Source organism: Anopheles funestus, unplaced genomic scaffold, assembly GCF_943734845.2.
Source record: "Anopheles funestus unplaced genomic scaffold, idAnoFuneDA-416_04 scaffold_75_ctg1, whole genome shotgun sequence".
In the NCBI taxonomy this organism is placed as follows: domain Eukaryota; kingdom Metazoa; phylum Arthropoda; class Insecta; order Diptera; family Culicidae; genus Anopheles; species Anopheles funestus.
The window spans coordinates 135,010-155,959 of NW_026045317.1; the positions used below are offsets into that span (position 1 = coordinate 135,010).

The window sequence follows — 20,950 nt, forward strand, 5'->3', positions numbered from 1 at the left end:
AGACACCTTAGCCAAGACACATTAGCCAAGACACCTTAGCCAAGACACCTTAGCCAAGACACTTTAGCCGAGACACATTAGCCAAGACACATTAGCCAAGACACCTTAGCCAAGACACCTTAGCCAAGACACCTTAGCCAAGACACATTAGCCAAGACACATTAGCCGAGACACATTAGCCAAGACACCTTAGCCAAGACACCTTAGCCAAGACACCTTAGCCAAGACACCTTAGCCAAGACACCTTAGCCAAGACACTTTAGCCGAGACACATTAGCCAAGACACCTTAGCCAAGACACCTTAGCCAAGACACCTTAGCCAAGACACATTAGCCAAGACACCTTAGCCAAGACACCTTAGCCAAGACACTTTAGCCGAGACACATTAGCCAAGACACATTAGCCAAGACACCTTAGCCAAGACACCTTAGCCAAGACACCTTAGCCAAGACACATTAGCCAAGACACATTAGCCGAGACACATTAGCCAAGACACCTTAGCCAAGACACCTTAGCCAAGACACCTTAGCCAAGACACCTTAGCCAAGACACTTTAGCCGAGACACATTAGCCAAGACACCTTAGCCAAGACACCTTAGCCAAGACACCTTAGCCAAGACACCTTAGCCAAGACACCTTAGCCAAGACACCTTAGCCAAGACACTTTAGCCGAGACACATTAGCCAAGACACCTTAGCCAAGACACCTTAGCCAAGACACTTTAGCCGAGACACATTAGCCAAGACACCTTAGCCAAGACACCTTAGCCAAGACACCTTAGCCAAGACACATTAGCCGAGACACCTTAGCCAAGACACATTAGCCAAGACACATTAGCCAAGACACATAAGCCAAGACACCTTAGCCAAGACATCTTAGCCAAGACACATTAGCCGAGACACATTAGCCAAGACACATTAGCCAAGACACCTTAGCCAAGACACCTTAGCCGAGACACATTAGCCAAGACACCTTAGCCAAGACACTTTAGCCGAGACACATTAGCCAAGACACCTTAGCCAAGACACCTTAGCCAAGACACCTTAGCCAAGACACATTAGCCAAGACACCTTAGCCAAGACACCTTAGCCAAGACACTTTAGCCGAGACACATTAGCCAAGACACATTAGCCAAGACACCTTAGCCAAGACACCTTAGCCAAGACACCTTAGCCAAGACACATTAGCCAAGACACATTAGCCGAGACACATTAGCCAAGACACCTTAGCCAAGACACCTTAGCCAAGACACCTTAGCCAAGACACCTTAGCCAAGACACCTTATCCAAGACACTTTAGCCGAGACACATTAGCCAAGACACCTTAGCCAAGACACCTTAGCCAAGACACCTTAGCCAAGACACCTTAGCCAAGACACCTTAGCCAAGACACCTTAGCCAAGACACTTTAGCCGAGACACATTAGCCAAGACACCTTAGCCAAGACACCTTAGCCAAGACACTTTAGCCGAGACACATTAGCCAAGACACCTTAGCCAAGACACCTTAGCCAAGACACCTTAGCCAAGACACATTAGCCGAGACACCTTAGCCAAGACACATTAGCCAAGACACCTTAGCCGAGACACATTAGCCAAGACACATTAGCCAAGACACATTAGCCGAGACACATTAGCCAAGACACTTAAACCAAGACACCTTAGCCGAGACACATTAGCCAAGACACCTTAGCAAAGACACATTCCCCAAGACACCTTAGCCAAGACACCTTAGCCAAGACACCTTAGCCAAGACACTTTAGCCGAGACACATTAGCCAAGACACATTAGCCAAGACACATTAGCCGAGACACATTAGCCAAGACACCTTAGCCAAGACACATAAGCCAAGACACCTTAGCCAAGACACCTTAGCCAAGACACCTTAGCCAAGACACCTTAGCCAAGACACATAAGCCAAGACACCTTAGCCGAGACACATTAGCCAAGACACTTTAGCCAAGACACCTTAGCCGAGACACATTAGCCAAGACACCTTAGCCGAGACAAATTAGCCAAGACACCTTAGCCAAGACACCTTAGCCAAAACACATTAGCCAAGACACCTTAGCCAAGACACTTTAGCCAAGACACATTAGCCAAGACACATAAGCCAAGACACCTTAGCAAAGACACCTTAGCCAAGACACTTTAGCCGAGACACCTTAGCCAAGACACATTAGCCAAGACACCTTAGCCAAGACACCTTAGCCAAGACACTTTAGCCAAGACACCTTATCCAAGACACTTTAGCCGAGACACATTAGCCAAGACACCTTAGCCCAGACACATTAGCCAAGACACCTTAGCCGAGACACATTAGCCAAGACACATAAGCCGAGACACATTAGCCAAGACACCTTAGCCAAGACACTTTAGCCAAGACACCTTAACCAAGACACTTTAGCCAAGACACCTTAGCCGAGACACCTTAGCCAAGACACTTTAGCCAAGACACCTTAGCCGAGACACCTTAGCCAAGACACCTTAGCCAAGACACCTTAGCCAAGACACCTTAGCCAAAACACATTAGCCAAGACACCTTAGCCAAGACACCTTAGCCAAGACACATTAGCCAAGACACCTTAGCCGAGACACATTAGCCAAGACACATTAGCCAAGACACCTTAGCCGAGACACATTAGCCAAGACACTTAAGCCAAGACACCTTAGCCGAGACACATTAGCCAAGACACCTTAGCAAAGACACATTCGCCAAGACACCTTAGCCAAGACACCTTAGCCAAGACACCTTAGCCAAGACACTTTAGCCGAGACACCTTAGCCAAGACACATTAGCCAAGACACATTAGCCGAGACACATTAGCCAAGACACCTTAGCCAAGACACATAAGCCAAGACACCTTAGCCAAGACACCTTAGCCAAGACACCTTAGCCAAGACACCTTAGCCAAGACACCTTAGCCAAGACACATAAGCCAAGACACCTTAGCCGAGACACATTAGCCAAGACACTTTAGCCAAGACACCTTAGCCGAGACACATTAGCCAAGACACCTTAGCCGAGACAAATTAGCCAAGACACCTTAGCCGAGACACATTAGCCAAGACACATAAGCCGAGACACATTAGCCAAGACACCTTAGCCAAGACACTTTAGCCAAGACACCTTAGCCAAGACACTTTAGCCAAGACACCTTAGCCGAGACACCTTAGCCAAGACACATTAGCCAAGACACCTTAGCCGAGACACCTTAGCCAAGACACCTTAGACAAGACACCTTAGCCAAGACACCTTAGCCAAAACACCTTAGCCAAGACACCTTAGCCAAGACACTTTAGCCAAGACACTTTAGCCAAGACACATTAGCCGAGACACCTTAGCCAAGACACCTTAGCCAAGACACCTTAGCCAAGACACCTTAGCCAAGACACTTTAGCCGAGACACATTAGCCAAGACACCTTAGCCAAGACACCTTAGCCAAGACACCTTAGCCAAGACACCTTAGCCAAGACACCTTAGCCAAGACACTTTAGCCGAGACACATTAGACAAGACACCTTAGCCGAGACACCTTAGCCAAGACACCTTAGCCAAGACACCTTAGCCAAGACACCTTAGCCAAGACACATTAGCCAAGACACCTTAGCCAAGACACATTAGCCAAGACACCTTAGCCAAGACACTTTAGCCAAGACACCTTAGCCAAGACACTTTAGCCAAGACACATTAGCCGAGACACATTAGCCAAGACACCTTAGCCAAGACACCTTAGCCAAGACACCTTAGCCAAGACACCTTAGCCAAGACACCTTAGCCAAGACACCTTAGCCAAGACTCTTTAGCCAAGACACCTTAGCCAAGACACTTTAGCCAAGACACCTTAGCCGAGACACCTTAGCCAAGACACTTTAGCCAAGACACCTTAGCCGAGACACCTTAGCCAAGACACCTTAGCCAAGACACCTTAGCCAAGACACCTTAGCCAAAACACATTAGCCAAGACACCTTAGCCAAGACACTTTAGCCAAGACACTTTAGCCAAGACACTTTAGCCGAGACACCTTAGCCAAGACACCTTAGCCAAGACACCTTAGCCAAGACACCTTAGCCAAGACACTTTAGCCGAGACACATTAGCCAAGACACCTTAGCCAAGACACCTTAGCCAAGACACCTTAGCCAAGACACCTTAGCCAAGACACTTTAGCCGAGACACATTAGCCAAGACACCTTAGCCGAGACACCTTAGCCAAGACACCTTAGCCAAGACACCTTAGCCAAGACACCTTAGCCAAGACACATTAGCCAAGACACCTTAGCCAAGACACATTAGCCAAGACACCTTAGCCAAGACACTTTAGCCAAGACACCTTAGCCAAGACACTTTAGCCAAGACACATTAGCCGAGACACATTAGCCAAGACACCTTAGCCAAGACACCTTAGCCAAGACACCTTAGTCAAGACACCTTAGCCAAGACACCTTAGCCAAGACACCTTAGCCAAGACACTTTAGCCGAGACACCTTAGCCAAGACACTTTAGCCGAGACACATTAGCCAAGACACCTTAGCCAAGACACCTTAGCCAAGACACCTTAGCCAAGACACTTTAGCCGAGACACATTAGCCAAGACACCTTAGCCGAGACACCTTAGCCAAGACACCTTAGCCAAGACACCTTAGCCAAGACACCTTAGCCAAGACACTTTAGCCGAGACACATTAGCCAAGACACCTTAGCCAAGACACCTTAGCCAAGACACCTTAGCCAAGACACATTAGCCAAGACACATTAGCCGAGACACATTAGCCAAGACACTTTAGCCAAGACACTTCAGCCAAGACACTTTAGCCAAGACACCTTAGCCGAGACACCTTAGCCAAGACACATTAGCCAAGACACCTTAGCCGAGACACCTTAGCCAAGACACCTTAGACAAGACACCTTAGCCAAGACACCTTAGCCAAAACACCTTAGCCAAGACACCTTAGCCAAGACACTTTAGCCAAGACACTTTAGCCAAGACACATTAGCCGAGACACCTTAGCCAAGACACCTTAGCCAAGACACCTTAGCCAAGACACCTTAGCCAAGACACTTTAGCCGAGACACATTAGCCAAGACACCTTAGCCAAGACACCTTAGCCAAGACACCTTAGCCAAGACACCTTAGCCAAGACACCTTAGCCAAGACACTTTAGCCGAGACACATTAGCCAAGACACCTTAGCCGAGACACCTTAGCCAAGACACCTTAGCCAAGACACCTTAGCCAAGACACCTTAGCCAAGACACATTAGCCAAGACACCTTAGCCAAGACACATTAGCCAAGACACCTTAGCCAAGACACTTTAGCCAAGACACCTTAGCCAAGACACTTTAGCCAAGACACATTAGCCGAGACACATTAGCCAAGACACCTTAGCCAAGACACCTTAGCCAAGACACCTTAGCCAAGACACCTTAGCCAAGACACCTTAGCCAAGACACCTTAGCCAAGACACTTTAGCCAAGACACCTTAGCCAAGACACTTTAGCCAAGACACCTTAGCCGAGACACCTTAGCCAAGACACTTTAGCCAAGACACCTTAGCCGAGACACCTTAGCCAAGACACCTTAGCCAAGACACCTTAGCCAAGACACCTTAGCCAAAACACATTAGCCAAGACACCTTAGCCAAGACACTTTAGCCAAGACACTTTAGCCAAGACACTTTAGCCGAGACACCTTAGCCAAGACACCTTAGCCAAGACACCTTAGCCAAGACACCTTAGCCAAGACACTTTAGCCGAGACACATTAGCCAAGACACCTTAGCCAAGACACCTTAGCCAAGACACCTTAGCCAAGACACCTTAGCCAAGACACTTTAGCCGAGACACATTAGCCAAGACACCTTAGCCGAGACACCTTAGCCAAGACACCTTAGCCAAGACACCTTAGCCAAGACACCTTAGCCAAGACACATTAGCCAAGACACCTTAGCCAAGACACTTTAGCCAAGACACCTTAGCCAAGACACTTTAGCCAAGACACATTAGCCGAGACACCTTAGCCAAGACACCTTAGCCAAGACACCTTAGCCAAGACACCTTAGCCAAGACACCTTAGCCAAGACACCTTAGCCAAGACACCTTAGCCAAGACACTTTAGCCGAGACACCTTAGCCAAGACACTTTAGCCGAGACACATTAGCCAAGACACCTTAGCCAAGACACCTTAGCCAAGACACCTTAGCCAAGACACTTTAGCCGAGACACATTAGCCAAGACACCTTAGCCGAGACACCTTAGCCAAGACACCTTAGCCAAGACACCTTAGCCAAGACACCTTAGCCAAGACACTTTAGCCGAGACACATTAGCCAAGACACCTTAGCCAAGACACCTTAGCCAAGACACCTTAGCCAAGACACATTAGCCAAGACACATTAGCCGAGACACATTAGCCAAGACACTTTAGCCAAGACACCTTAGCCAAGACACTTTAGCCAAGACACCTTAGCCGAGACACCTTAGCCAAGACACATAAGCCAAGACACCTTAGCCGAGACACCTTAGCCAAGACACCTTAGACAAGACACCTTAGCCAAGACACCTTAGCCAAAACACCTTAGCCAAGACACCTTAGCCAAGACACTTTAGCCAAGACACTTTAGCCAAGACACATTAGCCGAGACACCCTAGCCAAGACACCTTAGCCAAGACACCTTAGCCAAGACACCTTAGCCAAGACACTTTAGCCGAGACACATTAGCCAAGACACTTTAGCCAAGACACCTTAGCCAAGACACCTTAGCCAAGACACCTTAGCCAAGACACCTTAGCCAAGACACCTTAGCCAAGACACATTAGCCAAGACACCTTAGCCAAGACACATTAGCCAAGACACCTTAGCCAAGACACTTTAGCCAAGACACCTTAGCCAAGACACTTTAGCCAAGACACATTAGCCGAGACACATTAGCCAAGACACCTTAGCCAAGACACCTTAGCCAAGACACCTTAGCCAAGACACCTTAGCCAAGACACCTTAGCCAAGACACCTTAGCCAAGACACTTTAGCCAAGACACCTTAGCCAAGACACTTTAGCCAAGACACCTTAGCCGAGACACCTTAGCCAAGACACTTTAGCCAAGACACCTTAGCCGAGACACCTTAGCCAAGACACCTTAGCCAAGACACCTTAGCCAAGACACCTTAGCCAAAACACATTAGCCAAGACACCTTAGCCAAGACACTTTAGCCAAGACACTTTAGCCAAGACACTTTAGCCGAGACACCTTAGCCAAGACACATTAGCCAAGACACCTTAGCCGAGACACCTTAGCCAAGACACCTTAGACAAGACACCTTAGCCAAGACACTTTAGCCAAGACACCTTAGCCAAGACACTTTAGCCAAGACACCTTAGCCAAGACACCTTAGCCAAGACACCTTAGCCAAGACACCTTAGCCAAAACACCTTAGCCAAGACACCTTAGCCAAGACACTTTAGCCAAGACACTTTAGCCAAGACACATTAGCCGAGACACCTTAGCCAAGACACCTTAGCCAAGACACCTTAGCCAAGACACCTTAGCCAAGACACTTTAGCCGAGACACATTAGCCAAGACACCTTAGCCAAGACACCTTAGCCAAGACACCTTAGCCAAGACACTTTAGCCAAGACACCTTAGCCGAGACACCTTAGCCAAGACACTTTAGCCAAGACACCTTAGCCGAGACACCTTAGCCAAGACACCTTAGCCAAGACACCTTAGCCAAGACACCTTAGCCAAAACACATTAGCCAAGACACCTTAGCCAAGACACTTTAGCCAAGACACTTTAGCCAAGACACTTTAGCCGAGACACCTTAGCCAAGACACATTAGCCAAGACACCTTAGCCGAGACACCTTAGCCAAGACACCTTAGACAAGACACCTTAGCCGAGACACCTTAGCCAAGACACATTAGCCAAGACACCTTAGCCGAGACACCTTAGCCAAGACACCTTAGACAAGACACCTTAGCCAAGACACCTTAGCCAAAACACCTTAGCCAAGACACCTTAGCCAAGACACTTTAGCCAAGACACTTTAGCCAAGACACATTAGCCGAGACACCTTAGCCAAGACACCTTAGCCAAGACACCTTAGCCAAGACACCTTAGCCAAGACACTTTAGCCGAGACACATTAGCCAAGACACCTTAGCCAAGACACCTTAGCCAAGACACCTTAGCCAAGACACCTTAGCCAAGACACCTTAGCCAAGACACTTTAGCCGAGACACATTAGCCAAGACACCTTAGCCGAGACACCTTAGCCAAGACACCTTAGCCAAGACACCTTAGCCAAGACACCTTAGCCAAGACACATTAGCCAAGACACCTTAGCCAAGACACATTAGCCAAGACACCTTAGCCAAGACACTTTAGCCAAGACACCTTAGCCAAGACACTTTAGCCAAGACACATTAGCCGAGACACATTAGCCAAGACACCTTAGCCAAGACACCTTAGCCAAGACACCTTAGCCAAGACACCTTAGCCAAGACACCTTAGCCAAGACACCTTAGCCAAGACACTTTAGCCAAGACACCTTAGCCAAAACACTTTAGCCAAGACACCTTAGCCGAGACACCTTAGCCAAGACACTTTAGCCAAGACACCTTAGCCGAGACACCTTAGCCAAGACACCTTAGCCAAGACACCTTAGCCAAGACACCTTAGCCAAAACACATTAGCCAAGACACCTTAGCCAAGACACTTTAGCCAAGACACTTTAGCCAAGACACTTTAGCCGAGACACCTTAGCCAAGACACCTTAGCCAAGACACCTTAGCCAAGACACCTTAGCCAAGACACTTTAGCCGAGACACATTAGCCAAGACACCTTAGCCAAGACACCTTAGCCAAGACACCTTAGCCAAGACACCTTAGCCAAGACACTTTAGCCGAGACACATTAGCCAAGACACCTTAGCCGAGACACCTTAGCCAAGACACCTTAGCCAAGACACCTTAGCCAAGACACCTTAGCCAAGACACATTAGCCAAGACACCTTAGCCAAGACACTTTAGCCAAGACACCTTAGCCAAGACACTTTAGCCAAGACACATTAGCCGAGACACCTTAGCCAAGACACCTTAGCCAAGACACCTTAGCCAAGACACCTTAGCCAAGACACCTTAGCCAAGACACCTTAGCCAAGACACCTTAGCCAAGACACTTTAGCCGAGACACCTTAGCCAAGACACTTTAGCCGAGACACATTAGCCAAGACACCTTAGCCAAGACACCTTAGCCAAGACACCTTAGCCAAGACACTTTAGCCGAGACACATTAGCCAAGACACCTTAGCCGAGACACCTTAGCCAAGACACCTTAGCCAAGACACCTTAGCCAAGACACCTTAGCCAAGACACTTTAGCCGAGACACATTAGCCAAGACACCTTAGCCAAGACACCTTAGCCAAGACACCTTAGCCAAGACACATTAGCCAAGACACATTAGCCGAGACACATTAGCCAAGACACTTTAGCCAAGACACCTTAGCCAAGACACATTAGCCAAGACACCTTAGCCGAGACACCTTAGCCAAGACACATAAGCCAAGACACCTTAGCCGAGACACCTTAGCCAAGACACCTTAGACAAGACACCTTAGCCAAGACACCTTAGCCAAAACACCTTAGCCAAGACACCTTAGCCAAGACACTTTAGCCAAGACACTTTAGCCAAGACACATTAGCCAAGACACCTTAGCCAAGACACCTTAGCCAAGACACCTTAGCCAAGACACCTTAGCCAAGACACCTTAGCCAAGACACTTTAGCCGAGACACATTAGCCAAGACACCTTAGCCGAGACACCTTAGCCAAGACACCTTAGCCAAGACACCTTAGCCAAGACACCTTAGCCAAGACACATTAGCCAAGACACCTTAGCCAAGACACATTAGCCAAGACACCTTAGCCAAGACACTTTAGCCAAGACACCTTAGCCAAGACACTTTAGCCAAGACACATTAGCCGAGACACATTAGCCAAGACACCTTAGCCAAGACACCTTAGCCAAGACACCTTAGCCAAGACACCTTAGCCAAGACACCTTAGCCAAGACACCTTAGCCAAGACACTTTAGCCAAGACACCTTAGCCAAGACACTTTAGCCAAGACACCTTAGCCGAGACACCTTAGCCAAGACACTTTAGCCAAGACACCTTAGCCGAGACACCTTAGCCAAGACACCTTAGCCAAGACACCTTAGCCAAGACACCTTAGCCAAAACACATTAGCCAAGACACCTTAGCCAAGACACTTTAGCCAAGACACTTTAGCCAAGACACTTTAGCCGAGACACCTTAGCCAAGACACCTTAGCCAAGACACCTTAGCCAAGACACCTTAGCCAAGACACTTTAGCCGAGACACATTAGCCAAGACACCTTAGCCAAGACACCTTAGCCAAGACACCTTAGCCAAGACACCTTAGCCAAGACACTTTAGCCGAGACACATTAGCCAAGACACCTTAGCCGAGACACCTTAGCCAAGACACCTTAGCCAAGACACCTTAGCCAAGACACCTTAGCCAAGACACATTAGCCAAGACACCTTAGCCAAGACACATTAGCCAAGACACCTTAGCCAAGACACTTTAGCCAAGACACCTTAGCCAAGACACTTTAGCCAAGACACATTAGCCGAGACACATTAGCCAAGACACCTTAGCCAAGACACCTTAGCTAAGACACCTTAGCCAAGACACCTTAGCCAAGACACCTTAGCCAAGACACCTTAGCCAAGACACTTTAGCCGAGACACCTTAGCCAAGACACTTTAGCCGAGACACATTAGCCAAGACACCTTAGCCAAGACACCTTAGCCAAGACACCTTAGCCAAGACACTTTAGCCGAGACACATTAGCCAAGACACCTTAGCCGAGACACCTTAGCCAAGACACCTTAGCCAAGACACCTTAGCCAAGACACCTTAGCCAAGACACATTAGCCAAGACACCTTAGCCAAGACACATTAGCCAAGACACCTTAGCCAAGACACCTTAGCCAAGACACATTAGCCAAGACACCTTAGCCAAGACACATTAGCCAAGACACCTTAGCCAAGACACCTTAGCCAAGACACCTTAGCCAAGACACATTAGCCAAGACACATTAGCCGAGACACCTTAGCCAAGACACCTTAGCCAAGACACATTAGCCAAGACACCTTAGCCAAGACACCTTAGCCGAGACACATTCGCCAAGACACCTTAGCCAAGACACCTTAGCCAAGACACCTTAGCCAAGACACATTAGCCAAGACACCTTAGCCAAGACACATTAGCCAAGACACCTTAGCCAAGACACATTAGCCAAGACACATTAGCCGAGACACATTAGCCAAGACACCTTAGCCAAGACACCTTAGCCGAGACACATTAGCCAAGACACCTTAGCCGAGACACATTAGCCAAGACACTTTAGCCAAGACACCTTAGCCAAGACACCTTAGCCAAGACACCTTAGCCAAGACACCTTAGCCAAGACACATTAGCCAAGACACCTTAGCCAAGACACATTAGCCAAGACACATTAGCCAAGACACCTTAGCCAAGACACCTTAGCCAAGACACATTAGCCAAGACACCTTAGCCAAGACACCTTAGCCAAGACACCTTAGCCAAGACACATTAGCCAAGACACATTAGCCAAGACACCTTAGCCAAGACACCTTAGCCGAGACACCTTAGCCAAGACACATTAGCCAAGACACATTAGCCGAGACACATTAGCCAAGACACCTTAGCCAAGACACATAAGCCAAGACACCTTAGCCAAGACACCTTAGCCAAGACACCTTAGCCAAGACACCTTAGCCAAGACACCTTAGCCGAGACACATTAGCCAAGATACATAAGCCGAGACACATTAGCCAAGACACCTTAGCCAAGACACTTTAGCCAAGACACCTTAGCCGAGACACCTTAGCCAAGACACATTAGCCAAGACACATTAGCCGAGACACATTAGCCAAGACACCTTAGCCAAGACACATAAGCCAAGACACCTTAGCCAAGACACCTTAGCCAAGACACCTTAGCCAAGACACCTTAGCCAAGACACCTTAGCCAAGACACCTTAGCCGAGACACATTAGCCAAGACACATAAGCCGAGACACATTAGCCAAGACACCTTAGCCAAGACACTTTAGCCATGACACCTTAGCCACTTTAGCCAAGACACCTTAGCCGAGACACCTTAGCCAAGACACCTTAGCCAAGACACCTTAGCCGAGACACCTTAGCCAAGACACCTTAGCCAAGACACCTTAGCCAAGACACATTAGCCAAGACACCTTAGCCAAGACACCTTAGCCAAAACACATTAGCCAAGACACCTTAGCCAAGACACTTTAGCCAAGACACTTTAGCCAAGACACATTAGCCGAGACACCTTAGCCAAGACACCTTAGCCAAGACACCTTAGCCAAGACACCTTAGCCAAGACACATTAGCCAAGACACCTTAGCCAAGACACATTAGCCAAGACACCTTAGCCAAGACACCTTAGCCAAGACACCTTAGCCAAGACACATTAGCCAAGACACCTTAGCCAAGACACCTTAGCCAAGACACCTTAGCCAAGACACATAAGCCAAGACACCTTAGCCAAGACACCTTAGCCAAGACACCTTAGCCGAGACACATTAGCCAAGACACCGTAGCTAAGACACCTTAGCCAAAGCACCTTAGCCAAGACACATTAGCCAAGACACCTTAGCCAAGACATCTTAGCCAAGACACCTTAGCCAAGACACCTTAGCCAAGACACATTAGCCAAGACACCTTAGCCGAGACACATTAGCAAAGACACTTTAGCCAAGACACCTTAGCCGAGACACATTAGTCAAGACACCTTAGCCAAGACACCTTAGCCAAGACACCTTAGCCAAGACACCTTAGCCAAGACACCTTAGCCAAGACACATTAGCCAAGACACCTTAGCCAAGACACCTTAGCCAAGACACATTAGCCAAGACACCTTAGCCAAGACACATTAGCCAAGACACCTTAGCCGAGACACATTAGCCAAGACACCTTAGCCAAGACACCTTAGCCAAGACACATTAGCCAAGACACATTAGCCAAGACACCTTAGCCAAGACACCCTCGCCAAGACACCTTAGCCAAGACACATTAGCCAAGACACCTTAGCCGAGACACATTAGCCAAGACACCTTAGTCAAGACACCTTAGCCAAGACACATTAGCCAAGACACATTAGCCAAGACACCTTAGCCAAGACACCTTAGCCAAGACACATTAGCCAAGACACCTTAGCCAAGACACATTAGCCAAGACACCTTAGCCAAGACACATTAGCCAAGACACATTAGCCGAGACACATTAGCCAAGACACCTTAGCCAAGACACCTTAGCCGAGACACATTAGCCAAGACACCTTAGCCGAGACACATTAGCCAAGACACTTTAGCCAAGACACCTTAGCCAAGACACCTTAGCCAAGACACCTTAGCCAAGACACCTTAGCCAAGACACATTAGCCAAGACACCTTAGCCAAGACACATTAGCCAAGACACATTAGCCAAGACACCTTAGCCAAGACACCTTAGCCAAGACACCTTAGCCAAGACACCTTAGCCAAGACACCTTAGCCAAGACACCTTAGCCCAGACACCTTAGCCAAGACACCTTAGCCAAGACACATTAGCCAAGACACCTTAGCCAAGACACCTTAGCCAAGACACCTTAGCCAAGACACCTTAGCCAAGACACCTTAGCCAAGACACCTTAGCCAAGACACATTAGCCAAGACACCTTAGCCAAGACACCTTAGCCAAGACACCTTAGCCAAGACACCTTAGCCAAGACACCTTAGCCAAAACACATTAGCCAAGACACCTTAGCCGAGACACATTAGCCAAGACACTTTAGCCAAGACACCTTAGCCGAGACACATTAGCCAAGACACCTTAGCCAAGACACCTTAGCCAAGACACCTTAGCCAAGACACATTAGCCAAGACACCTTAGCCAAGACACCTTAGCCAAGACACATTAGCCAAGACACATTAGCCGAGACACATTAGCCAAGACACCTTAGCCAAGACACCTTAGCCAAGACACCTTAGCCAAGACACATTAGCCAAGACACATTAGCCAAGACACCTTAGCCAAGACACCTTAGCCAAGACACCTTAGCCGAGACACATTAGCCAAGACACCTTAGCCAAGACACCTTAGCCAAGACACCTTAGCCAAGACAGCTTAGCCAAGACACCTTAGCCAAGACACCTTAGCCAAGACACCTTAGCCGAGACACATTAGCCAATACACTTTAGCCAAGACACCTTAGCCGAGACACATTAGCCAAGACACCTTAGCCAAGACACATTATCCAAGACACCTTAGCCAAGACACCTTAGCCAAGACACATTAGCCGAGACACATTAGCCAAGACACTTTAGCCAAGACACCTTAGCCAAGACACATTAGCCGAGACACATTAGCCAAGACACTTTAGCCAAGACACCTTAGCCAAGACACATTAGCCAAGACACCTTAGCCGAGACACATAAGCCAAGACACATTAGCCAAGACACCTTAGCCAAGACACCTTAGCCGAGACACATTAGCCAAGACACTTTAGCCAAGACACCTTAGCCAAGACACCTTAGCCAAGACACCTTAGCCAAGACACCTTAGCCAAGACACATTATCCAAGACACCTTAGCCAAGACACCTTAGCCAAGACACATTAGCCAAGACACCTTAGCCAAGACACATTAGCCAAGACACCTTAGCCAAGACACCTTAGCCAAGACACCTTAGCCAAGACACCTTAGCCAAGACACCTTAGCCAAGACACATTAGCCAAGACACCTTAGCCGAGACACATTAGCCAAGACACTTTAGCCAAGACACCTTAGCCGAGACACATTAGCCAAGACACCTTAGCCAAGACACCTTAGCCAAGACACCTTAGCCAAGACACATTAGCCAAGACACCTTAGCCAAGACACCTTAGCCAAGACACATTAGCCAAGACACATTAGCCGAGACAGATTAGCCAAGACACCTTAGCCAAGACACCTTAGCCAAGACACCTTAGCCAAGACACCTTAGCCAAGACACCTTAGCCAAGACACATTAGCCAAGACACATTAGCCAAGACACCTTAGCCAAGACACTTTAGCCAAGACACATTAGCCAAGACACCTTAGCCAAGACACATTAGCCAAGACACCTTAGCCGAGACACATTAGCCAAGACACCTTAGCCAAGACACCTTAGCCAAGACACATTAGCCAAGACACATTAGCCAAGACACCTTAGCCAAGACACCTTAGCCAAGACACCTTAGCCAAGACACCTTAGCCAAGACACCTTAGCCAAGACACCTTAGCCAAGACACCTTAGCCAAGACACCTTAGCCAAGACACATTAGCCAAGACACCTTAGCCAAGACACCTTAGCCAAGACACCTTAGCCAAGACACATTAGCCAAGACACCTTAGCCAAGACACCTTAGCCAAGACACCTTAGCCAAGACACATTAGCCAAGACACCTTAGCCAAGACACCTTAGCCAAGACATCTTAGCCAAGACACCTTAGCCAAGACACCTTAGCCAAAACACATTAGCCAAGACACCTTAGCCGAGACACATTAGCCAAGACACTTTAGCCAAGACACCTTAGCCGAGACACATTAGCCAAGACACCTTAGCCAAGACACCTTAGCCAAGACACCTTAGCCAAGACACCTTAGCCAAGACACCTTAGCCAAGACACATTAGCCAAGACACCTTAGCCAAGACACATTAGCCAAGACACCTTAGCCAAGACACCTTAGCCAAGACACATTAGCCAAGACACATTAGCCAAGACACCTTAGCCAAGACACATTAGCCAAGACACCTTAGCCAAGACACCTTAGCCAAGACACCTTAGCCAAGACACATTAGCCAAGACACATTAGCCGAGACACATTAGCCAAGACACCTTAGCCAAGACACCTTAGCCGAGACACATTAGCCAAGACACCTTAGCCGAGACACATTAGCCAAGACAGTTTAGCCAAGACACCTTAGCCAAGACACATTAGCCGAGACACATTAGCCAAGACACATTAGCCAAGACACCTTAGCCAAGACACATTAGCCAAGACACCTTAGCCAAAACACCTTAGCCAAGACACATTAGCCAAGACACTTTAGCCAAAGCACCTTAGCCAAGACACATTAGCCGAGACACATTAGCCAAGACACCTTAGCCAAGACACCTTAGCCGAGACACATTAGCCAAGACTCCTTAGCCGAGACACATTAGCCAAGACACTTTAGCCAAGACACCTTAGCCAAGACACATTAGCCGAGACACATTAGCAAAGACACCTTAACCAAGACACCTTAGCCAAGACACCTTAGCCCAGACACCTTAGCCAAGACACATTAGCCAAGACACCTTAGCCAAGACACCTTAGCCAAGACACATTAGCCAAGACACATTAGCCAAGACACCTTAGCCAAGACACCTTAGCCAAGACACATAAGCCAAGACACCTTAGCCAAGACACATTAGCCAAGACACCTTAGCCAAGACACCTTAGCCAAGACACATTAGCCAAGACACCTTAGCCAAGACACATTAGCCAAGACACATTAGCCGAGACACATTAGCCAAGACACCTTAGCCAAGACACCTTAGCCGAGACACATTAGCCAAGACTCCTTAGCCGAGACACATTAGCCAAGACACTTTAGCCGAGACACATTAGCCAAGACACCTTAACCAAGACACCTTAGCCAAGACACCTTAGCCAAGACACATAAGCCAAGACACCTTAGCCAAGACACCTTAGCCAAGACACCTTAGCCGAGACACATTAGCCAAGACACCGTAGCTAAGACACCTTAGCCAAGACACATTAGCCAAGACACCTTAGCCAAGACACCTTAGCCAAGACACATTAGCCAAGACACATAAGCCGAGACACATTAGCCAAGACACCTTAGCCAAGACACCTCAGCCAAGACACCTTAGCCAAGACACATTAGCCAAGACACATTAGCCAAGACACCTTAGCCAAGACACCTTAGCCAAGACACCTTAGCCGAGACACATTAGCCAAGACACCTTAGGCAAGACACCTTAGTCAAGACACCTTAGCCAAGACACCTTAGCCAAGACACCTTAGCCAAGACACCTTAGCCAAGACACCTTAGCCAAGACACATTAGCCAAGACACCTTAGCCAAGACACCTTAGCCGAGACACATTAGCCAAGACACCTTAGCCAAGACACATTAGCCAAGACACCTTAGCCGAGACACATTAGCCAAGACACCTTAGCCAAGACACCTTAGCCAAGACACATTAGCCAAGACACTTTAGCCAAGACACCTTAGCCAAGACACATTAGCCGAGACACATTAGCCAAGACACTTTAGCCAAGACACCTTAGCCAAGACACATTAGCCAAGACACCTTAGCCGAGACACATAAGCCAAGACACATAAGCCAAGACACCTTAGCCTAGACACCTTAGCCGAGACACATTAGCCAAGACACTTTAGCCAAGACACCTTAGCCAAGACACCTTAGCCAAGACACCTTAGCCAAGACACCTTAGCCAAGACACCTTAGCAAAGACACATTATCCAAGACACCTTAGCCAAGACACCTTAGCCAAGACACATTAGCCAAGACACCTTAGCCAAGACACATTAGCCAAGACACCTTAGCCAAGACACCTTAGCCAAGACACCTTAGCCAAGACACATTAGCCAAGACACCTTAGCCGAGACACATTAGCCAAGACACTTTAGCCAAGACACCTTAGCCGAGACACATTAGCCAAGACACCTTAGCCAAGACACCTTAGCCAAGACACCTTAGCCAAGACACATTAGCCAAGACACCTTAGCCCAGACACCTTAGCCAAGACACCTTAGCCAAGACACATTAGCCAAGACACCTTAGCCAAGACACCTTAGCCAAGACACCTTAGCCAAGACACCTTAGCCAAGACACCTTAGCCAAGACACCTTAGCCAAGACACCTTAGCCAAGACAAATTAGCCAAGACACCTTAGCCAAGACACCTTAGCCAAGACACCTTAGCCAAGACACCTTAGCCAAGACACCTTAGCCAAAACACATTAGCCAAGACACCTTAGCCGAGACACATTAGCCAAGACACTTTAGCCAAGACACCTTAGCCGAGACACATTAGCCAAGACACCTTAGCCAAGACACCTTAGCCAAGACACCTTAGCCAAGACACATTAGCCAAGACACCTTAGCCAAGACACCTTAGCCAAGACACATTAGCCAAGACACATTAGCCGAGACACATTAGCCAAGACACCTTAGCCAAGACACCTTAGCCAAGACACCTTAGCCAAGACACATTAGCCAAGACACATTAGCCAAGACACCTTAGCCAAGACACCTTAGCCAAGACACCTTAGCCGAGACACATTAGCCAAGACACCTTAGCCAAGACACCTTAGCCAAGACACCTTAGCCAAGACAGCTTAGCCAAGACACCTTAGCCAAGACACCTTAGCCAAGACACCTTAGCCGAGACACATTAGCCAATACACTTTAGCCAAGACACCTTAGCCGAGACACATTAGCCAAGACACCTTAGCCAAGACACATTATCCAAGACACCTTAGCCAAGACACCTTAGCCAAGACACATTAGCCGAGACACATTAGCCAAGACACTTTAGCCAAGACACCTTAGCCAAGACACATTAGCCAAGACACCTTAGCCTAGACACATAAGCCAAGACACATTAGCCAAGACACCTTAGCCAAGACACCTTAGCCGAGACACATTAGCCAAGACACTTTAGCCAAGACACCTTAGCCAAGACACCTTAGCCAAGACACCTTAGCCAAGACACCTTGGCCAAGACACATTATCCAAGACACCTTAGCCAAGACACCTTAGCCAAGACACATTAGCCAAGACACCTTAGCCAAGACACATTAGCCAAGACACCTTAGCCAAGACACCTTAGCCAAGACACCTTAGCCAAGACACCTTAGCCAAGACACCTTAGCCAAGACACATTAGCCAAGACACCTTAGCCGAGACACATTAGCCAAGACACTTTAGCCAAGACACCTTAGCCGAGACACATTAGCCAAGACACCTTAGCCAAGACACCTTAGCCAAGACACCTTAGCCAAGACACATTAGCCAAGACACCTTAGCCAAGACACCTTAGCCAAGACACATTAGCCAAGACACATTAGCCGAGACAGATTAGCCAAGACACCTTAGCCAAGACACCTTAGCCAAGACACCTTAGCCAAGACACATTAGCCAAGACACATTAGCCAAGACACCTTAGCCAAGACACTTTAGCCAAGACACATTAGCCAAGACACCTTAGCCAAGACACATTAGCCAAGACACCTTAGCCGAGACACATTAGCCAAGACACCTTAGCCAAGACACCTTAGCCAAGACACATTAGCCAAGACACATTAGCCAAGACACCTTAGCCAAGACACCTTAGCCAAGACACCTTAGCCAAGACACCTTAGCCAAGACACCTTAGCCAAGACACCTTAGCCAAGACACCTTAGCAAAGACACCTTAGCCAAGACACATTAGCCAAGACACCTTAGCCAAGACACCTTAGCCAAGACACCTTAGCCAAGACACATTAGCCAAGACACCTTAGCCAAGACACCTTAGCCAAGACACCTTAGCCAAGACACATTAGCCAAGACACCTTAGCCAAGACACCTTAGCCAAGACATCTTAGCCAAGACACCTTAGCCAAGACACCTTAGCCAAAACACATTAGCCAAGACACCTTAGCCGAGACACATTAGCCAAGACACTTTAGCCAAGACACCTTAGCCGAGACACATTAGCCAAGACACCTTAGCCAAGACACCTTAGCCAAGACACCTTAGCCAAGACACCTTAGCCAAGACACCTTAGCCAAGACACATTAGCCAAGACACCTTAGCCAAGACACATTAGCCAAGACACCTTAGCCAAGACACCTTAGCCAAGACACCTTAGCCAAGACACATTAGCCAAGACACATTAGCCAAGACACCTTAGCCAAGACACATTAGCCAAGACACCTTAGCCAAGACACCTTAGCCAAGACACCTTAGCCAAGACACATTAGCCAAGACACATTAGCCGAGACACATTAGCCAAGACACCTTAGCCAAGACACCTTAGCCGAGACACATTAGCCAAGACACCTTAGCCGAGACACATTAGCCAAGACACTTTAGCCAAGACACCTTAGCCAAGACACATTAGCCGAGACACATTAGCCAAGACACATTAGCCAAGACACCTTAGCCAAGACACATTAGCCAAGACACCTTAGCCAAAACACCTTAGCCAAGACACATTAGCCAAGACACCTTAGCCAAAGCACCTTAGCCAAGACACATTAGCCGAGACACATTAGCCAAGACACCTTAGCCAAGACACCTTAGCCGAGACACATTAGCCAAGACTCCTTAGCCGAGACACATTAGCCAAGACACTTTAGCCAAGACACCTTAGCCAAGACACATTAGCCGAGACACATTAGCAAAGACACCTTAACCAAGACACCTTAGCCAAGACACCTTAGCCAAGACACCTTAGCCAAGACACATTAGCCAAGACACCTTAGCCAAGACACCTTAGCCAAGACACATTAGCCAAGACACATTAGCCAAGACACCTTAGCCAAGACACCTTAGCCAAGACACATTAGCCAAGACACCTTAGCCAAGACACATTAGCCAAGACACCTTAGCCAAGACACCTTAGCCAAGACACATTAGCCAAGACACCTTAGCCAAGACACATTAGCCAAGACACATTAGCCGAGACACATTAGCCAAGACACCTTAGCCAAGACACCTTAGCCGAGACACATTAGCCAAGACTCCTTAGCCGAGACACATTAGCCAAGACACTTTAGCCGAGACACATTAG

At 48.0% G+C, this 20,950-nt stretch overlaps 1 long non-coding RNA gene across 1 annotated transcript; it reads right to left on the bottom strand.

The window, feature by feature from the left end:
- Positions 1-385: 385 nt before the first annotated feature.
- Positions 386-20,864, bottom strand: LOC125774358 (uncharacterized). Its single transcript, XR_007420843.1, has 4 exons — positions 20,806-20,864; positions 20,022-20,315; positions 13,050-13,315; positions 386-860 (listed from the first exon to the last, which is right to left on the bottom strand). It is a non-coding gene; the product is annotated as an uncharacterized LOC125774358 (long non-coding RNA).
- Positions 20,865-20,950: the final 86 nt, after the last annotated feature.